Source organism: Prunus avium, chromosome 4 (assembly GCF_965620075.1).
Source record: "Prunus avium chromosome 4, drPruAviu1.hap1.1, whole genome shotgun sequence".
NCBI classification, from domain to species: Eukaryota; Viridiplantae; Streptophyta; class Magnoliopsida; order Rosales; family Rosaceae; genus Prunus; species Prunus avium.
The window spans coordinates 2,622,201-2,629,962 of NC_142287.1; positions in this window are offsets into that span (position 1 = coordinate 2,622,201).

Here is a 7,762-nt window from a genome sequence, read left to right on the forward strand (position 1 = left end):
CCTCCCCACTTCACTCATTATGTTGGATCCAAAGTCAGTTGCAGCATGGGTGAGGCACATGGAGGCACATGACAAAGCTGGCAGCTGTAAATCCTCCTGAGCAGGGTTGAGTGTTGGGCGGCTGAGCACTCCACAAATGTCCAATTGGGCTGAAATTTGGATATGTTGTACTAGACACCCATTGGAACAAGTTTCATGAAGATCTTCACCTCATCCAAGCCCCATAGCATGCTGATCCAAGGCCAAGAAGCTGACCTACGAAATTGGGCTGGAAAGGAGTTGTAGCCAAAATGTGTTTGTCTTTAAGCCCTTCTTCCATTCACCCAAATCAAGCCTTAACATGCATGGATTGCATCATTTCCTATCCAAAGTCATCATTGTTACCTAAATGTCAATTAACTGAAAGATAAACACAAAAAGGATTAAAAGCACAAGTTTAACTCAAACACATAACCAAATCATAAGCTAGAAGGGTACAAAATGATATACAATTATGAACCGATCACTCCTCCCACCATATTATGATGTTGTCCAAGTTTTGGGCTCGATCCAGAATCAATAGGTGTAAGAAATTGGACAATTTATGTTCAAAGGCAGTTCGTTCCTAATCGGAGTGGTTGGTGTATTCCATAGTTCTAGAGATCGGATTTCACCCAAAACTAACCAAATCACTACTCCCACCATATTATGATGTTACCCAAATGTTGGGCTCGATCCGAAATCAATAGGTGTAAGAAATTGGACAATTTATGTGCAAAGGCAATTCGTTCCTAATCGGAACGGTTGGTATATTCCATAGTTCTAAAGATCGGATTTCACTCAAACTTAACCACAAGACTCGTCCCACCATGTTATGGTGTTGCCCAAGTTTTGGGCTCGATCTGAAATCAATAGGTGTAAGAAATTGGACAATTGAAGTTCAAAGGCAGTTCGTTCCTAATTGGAGTGGTTGGTGTTTTGGGTAGTTCTGTAGATCGGATTTCACTCAAACTTAACCACATGACTCCTCCCAGCATCTAATAATGTTGCCCATGTTTTGGGCTCGATCCGAAATCAAGAGGTGTAAGAAATTGGACAATTCAGGTTTGAAGGCAGTTCGTTCCTAATTGGAGTGGCTGGTGTTTTGGGTAGTTCTAGAGATCAGATTTAACAAAAACTTAACAAAACGACAACTCCCACTATATTAAGATGTTGCCCCAGTTTTGGGCTCGATCCAAAATCAATATGTGTAAGAAATTGGACAATACAGGTTCAAAGGCTGTTCGTTCCTAATTGGAGAGGTTGGTGTTTTGGGTAGTTCTAGAGATCGGATTTCACTCAAACTTAACCAAATGACTCCTCCCACCCTATTATCATGTTTCCCAAGTTTTGGGCTCGATCCGAAATCAATAGGTGTAAGAAATTGGACAATTATGTTCAAAGGCAGTTCGTTCCAAATCGGAGTGGTTGGTGTCTGCCATAGTTCTAGAGATTGGATTTCACTCAAAACTAACCAAATGACTCGGCCCACCATATTCTGATGTTGCCCAAGTGTTGGGCTCGATCCGAAATCAATAGGTGTAAGAAATTGGACAATTCAAGTTCAAAGGTAGTTCGTTACTAATTGGAGTGGTTTGTGTTTTGGGTAGTTCTTGAGATCGGATTTCGCACAAACTTAACAAAAGGACTCCTCCCACTATATTATGATGTTGGCCCAGTTTTGGGCTCGATCCGAAATCAATATGTGTAAGAAATTGGACAATACAGGTTCAAAGGCAGTTCGTTCCTAATTGGAGTGGTTGGTGGTTTGGGTAGTTCTACAGATGGGATTTCACTCAAACTTAACCAAATGACTCCTCCCACCATATTATGATGTTGCCCATGTTTTGGGCTCGATCCGAAATCAATAGGTGTAAGAAGTTGGACAATTTATGTTCAAAGGCAATTCCTTTCAAATCGGAGTGGTTGGTGTATGCCACAGTTCTAGAGATCGGATTTCACTCAAACTTAACCAAAGGACTCCTCGCACCATATTATGATGTTGCCCAAGTTTTGGGCTCGATCCGTAATCAATAGGTGCAAGAAATTGGACAATTCAGGTTCAAAGGCAGTTCGTTCCTAATTGGAGTGGTTGGTGTTTTGGGTAGTTCTAGAGATCGGATTTCACTCAAACTTAACCAAATGACTCCTCGCACCATATTATGATGTTGCCCAAGTTTTGGGCTTGATCCGGAATCAATAGGTGTAAGAACTTGGACAATTTATGTTCAAAGGCAGTTCGTTCCTAATCGGAGTGGTTGGTGTATTCCATAGTTTTGGAGATCAGATTTCACTCAAAACAAACCAAATGACTCCTCCCACCATATTATGATGTTTCCCAAGTTTTGGGCTCAATCCGAAATCAATAGGTGTAAGAAATTGGACAATTCAGGTTCAAAGGCTGTTCGTTCCTAATTGGAGAGGTTGGTTTTTTGGGTAGTTCCAGAGATCGGATTTCACCCAAACTTAACCAAATGACTCCTCCCACCATATTATGATGTTGCCCAAGTTTTGGGCTTGATCCGAAATAAAGAGGTGTAAGAAATTGGACAATTCAAGTTCAAAGGCAGTTCGTTCCTAATTGGAGTGGTTGGTGTTTTGGGTAGTTCTAGAGATTGGATTTCACTCAAACTTAACCAAATGACTCCTCCCACCACATTATGATGTTGCCCAAGTTTTGGGCTCGATCCGAAATCAATCGGTGTAAAAAATTGAACAATTTTTGTTCAGAGGCAGTTCGTACCAAATCGGAGTGGTTGGTGTATTCCACAGTTCTAGAGATCGGATTTCACACAAAACAAACCAAATGACTCCTCCCACCATATTATGATGTTGCCCAAGTTTTGGGCTCGATCCGAAATCAATAGGTGTAAGAAATTGGACAATTCAAGTTCAAAGGCAGTTCGTTCCTAATTGGAGTGGTTGGGGTTTTGGGAAGTTTTAGAGATCGGATTTCACTCAAAGTTAACCCCATGAATCCTCCCACCATATTACGATGTTGCCCATGTTTTGGGCCCGATCCGGAATCAATAGGTGTAAGAAATTTGGCAATTTATGTTCTATGGCAGTTCGTTCTTAATCGGAGTGGTTGGTGTATTCCATAGTTCTAGAGATCGGATTTCACTCAAAACTAACCAAATGACTTCTCCCACCATATTATGATGTTGCCCAAGTTTTGGGCTCGATCCGAAATCAATTGGTGTAAGAAATTGGACAATTCAAGTTCAAAGGCAGTTCGTTCCTAATTGGAGTGGTTGGGGTTTTGGGAAGTTCTAGGGATCGGATTTCACTCAAACTTAACCAAATGACTCCTCCCACCATATTATGTTGTTGCCCAAGTTTTGGGCTCGATCCGAAATCAAAAGGAGTAAGAAATTGGACAATTTATGTTCGAAGGCAGTTCGTTCCAAATCGGAGTGGTTGGTGTATGCCATAGTTCTAGTGATCAGATTTCACTCAAACTTAACCAAATGACTCCTCCCAGCATATTATATATTGTTGCCCATGTTTTGTGCTCGATCCGAAATCAATAGGTGTAAGAAATTGGACAATTTATGTTCAAAGGAAGTTCGTTACTAATTGGAGTGGTTTGTGTTTTGGGTAGTTCTAGAGATCGGATTTCACACAAACTTAACCAAATGACTCCTCCCACTATATTATGATGTTGCCCCAGTTTTGGGCTGGATCCGAAATCAATAGGTGTAAGAAATTGGACAATTTAAGTTCAAAAGCAGTTCGTTCCTAATTGGAGTGGTTGGGGTTTTGGGAAGTTTTAGAGATCGGATTTCACTCAAATTTAACCAAATGAATCCTCCCACCATATTACGATGTTGCCCATGTTTTGGGCTCGATCCGGAATCAATAGGTGTAAGAAATTTGGCATTTTATGTTCTAAGGCAGTACGTTCCTAATCGGAGTGGTTGGTGTATTCCATAGTTCTAGAGATCGGATTTCACTCAAAACTAACCAAATGACACCTCCCACCATATTACGATGTTGCCCAAGTTTTGGGCTCGATCCGAAATCAAAGGGTGTAAGAAATTGGACAATTCAAGTTCAAAGGAAGTTCGTTCCTAATTGGGGTGGTTGGTGTATTGGGTAGTTCTAGAGATCGGATTTCCCTCAAAATTAAAAAAATGACTCCTCCCACCATATTATGATGTTGTTCAAGTTTTGGGGTTGATCCGAAATCAATAGGTGAAAGAAATTGGACAATTCACGTTCAAAGGCAGTTCGTTCCTAATTGGGGTGGTTGGGGTTTTGGGTAGTTCTAGAGATTGGATTTCAATCAAAATTAACCAAATGACTCCTCCAACCATATTATGACGTTTCCCAAGTTTTGGGCTAGATCCGAAATCAATAGGTGTAAGAAATTGGACAATTTATGTTCTAAGGCAGTTCGTTCCCAATCGGAGTGGTTTGTGTATTCCATAGTTCTAAACATCGGATTTCACCCAAAACTAACCAAATGACTCCTCCCACCATCTTACGATGTCGCCCAAGTTTGGGGCTCGATCCGAAATCAATATGTGTAAGAAATTGGACAATTCAAGTTCAAAGGCAGTTCGTTCCTAATTGGAGTGGGTGGTGTTTTGGGTGGTTCTAAAAATTGGATTTCACTAAAACTTAACCAAATGGCTCCTCCCACCATATTGTGATGTTGCCCAAGTTTTGGGCTCGATCCGAAATCAATAGGTGTTAGAAATTGGACAGCTCAAGTTCAAAGGCAGTTCGTTCCTAGTTGGAGTGGTTGGTGTTTTGGGTAGTTCTAGCGATCGGATTTCACTAAAACGTAACCAAATGACTCCTTCCACCATATTATGATGTTACCCAAGTTTTGGGCTCCATCCGAAATCAATAGGTGTAAGAAATTGGAGAATTTATATTCAAAGGCAGTTCGTTCCTAATCGGAGTGGTTGGTGTATTCCGTAGTTCTAGAGATCGGATTTCACTCAAAACTAACCAAATGACTACTCCCACCATATTATGATGTTGCCCAAGTTTTGGGCTCGATCCGAAATCAATAGGTGTAAGAAATTGGACAATTCAAGTGCTAAGGCAGTTCGTTCTTAATTGGAGTGGTTGGTGTTTTGGGTAGTTCTAGAGATCGGATTTCACTCAAACTTAACCAAATGACTCCTCCCAACATATTATGATGTTGCCCAAGTTTTGGGCTCTGTCTGAAATCAATAGGTGTAAGAAATTGGACAATTCATGTTCAAGGGCAGTTCGTTCCTAATTGGGATGGTTGGTGTATTGGGTAGTTATGGAGATCAGATTTCACTCAAAATTAACCAAATGACTGCTACCACCATATTATGATGTTGAATAAGTTTTGGGCTCGATCCGAAATCAATAGGTGTAAGATGTTGGACAATTTATGTTCTAAGGCTGTTCGTTCCTAATCGGAGTGGTTGGTGTATTCCGTAGTTCTAGAGATCGGATTTCACTCAAAACTAACCAAATGAATCCTCCGACCATATTATGATGTTGCACAGGTTTTGGGCTCGATCCGAAATCAATAGGTGTAAGAATTTGGACAATTCAACTTCAAAGGCAATTTGTTCCAAATTGGAGTGGTTGGTGTTTTGGGTAGTTCTAGAGATCGGATTTCACTCAAACTCAACCAAATGACTCCTCCCACCGTATTATGTTGTTGCCCAAGTTTTGGGCCCGATCCGAAATCAATTGGTGTAAGAAATTGGACAATGCAGGTTCAAAGGCAGGTCGTTCCTGATTGGAGTGGTTGGTGTTTTGGGTAGTTCTAGGGGTCGGAATTCACTCAAACTTAGCCAAATGACTCCTCCCACCATATTGTGATGTTGCCTAAGGTTTGGGCTCGATCCGAAATCAATAGGTGTAAGAAATTGGACAATTCAAGTTCAAAGGCAGTTCGTTCCTAATTGGAGTGGTTGGTGGTTTGGGTAGTTCTGGAGATGGGATTTCACTCAAACTTAACCAAATGACTCCTCCCACCATATTATGATGTTGCCCAAGTTTTGGGCTCGATCCGAAATCAATAGGTGTAAGAAGTTGGACAATTTATGTTCAAAGGCAGTTCGTTTCAAATCGGAGTGGTTGGTGTATGCCATAGTTCTAGAGATTGGATTTCACTCAACGTTAACCAAATAACTCCTCCCACCATATTTTGATGTTGCCCAAGTTTTGGGCTCGATCTGAAATCAATAGGTGTAAGAAATTGGACAATTCAAGTTCAGAGGCAGTTCGTTCCTAATTGGAGTGGTTGGTATTTTGGGTAGTTCTAGAGATCGGATTTCACTCAAACTTAACCAAATGACTCCTCCCACCATATTATGATGTTGCCCAAGTGTTGGGCTGGATCCGAAATCAATAGGTGTAAGAAATTGGACAATTCAAGTTCAGAGGCAGTTCGTTCCTAATTGGAGTGGTTGGTATTTTGGGTAGTTCTAGAGATCGGATTTCACTCAAACTTAACCAAATGACTCCTCCCACCATATTATGATGTTGCCCAAGTGTTGGGCTGGATCCGAAATCAATAGGTGTAAAAAATTGGACAATTTATGTTCAAAGGCAGTTCGTTCGTAATCGGAGTGGTTGGAGTATTCCATAGTTCTAGAGATCGGATTTCACACAAAACTAACCAAATGACTCCTCCCACCATATTTTGATGTTGCCCAAGTTTTGGGCTCGATCCGAAATCAGTAGGTGTAAGAAATTGGACAATTCAAGTTCAAAGGCAGTTCGTTCCTAATTAGAGTGGTTGGTGTTTTGGGTAGTTCTAGAGATCGGATTTCACTCAAACTTAACCAAATGACTCCTCGCACCATATTATGATGTTGCCCAAGTTTTGGGCTCGATCCGTAATCAATAGGTGTAAGAAATTGGACAATTCAGGTTCAAAGGCAGTTCGTTCCTAATTGGAGTGGTTGGTGTTTTGGGTAGTTCTAGAGATCGGATTTCACTCAAACTTAACCAAATGACTCCTCCCACCATATTATGATGTTGTTCAAGTTTTGGGGTTGATCCGAAATCAATAGGTGAAAGAAATTGGACAATTCACGTTCAATGGCAGTTCATTCCTAATTGGGGTGGTTGGTATATTGGGTAGTTCTAGAGATCGGATTGCACTCAAAATTAACCAAATGACACCTCCCACCATATTATGATGTTGCCGAAGTTTTGGGCTCTGTCTGAAATCAATAGGTGTAAGAAATTGGACAATTCATGTTCAAGGGCAGTTCGTTCCTAATTGGGATGGTTGGTGTATTGGGTAGTTCTGGAGATCAGATTTCACTCAAAATTAACCAAATGACTGCTACCACCATATTATGATGTTGAATAAGTTTTGGGCTCGATCCGAAATCAATAGGTGTAAGAAGTTGGACAATTCAAGTTCAAAGGCAGTTCGTTCCTAATTGGAGTGGTTGGTGTTTTGGGTAGTTCTAGAGGTCGGATTTCACTCAAACTTAACCAAATGACTCCTCCCACTATATTTTGATGTTGCCCAAGTTTTGGGCTCGATCTGAAATCAATAGGTGTAAGAAATTGGACAATTCAAGTTCAAAGGCAGTTCGTTCCTAATTGGGGTGGTTGGTGTTTTGGGTAGTTCTAGAGATCGGATTTCAATCAAAATTAACCAAATGACTCCTCCAACCATATTATGATGTTTCCCAAGTTTTGGGCTAGATCCGAAATCAATAGGTGTAAGAAATTGGACAATTTATGTTCTAAGGCAGTTCGTTCGTAATCGGAGTGGTTGTGG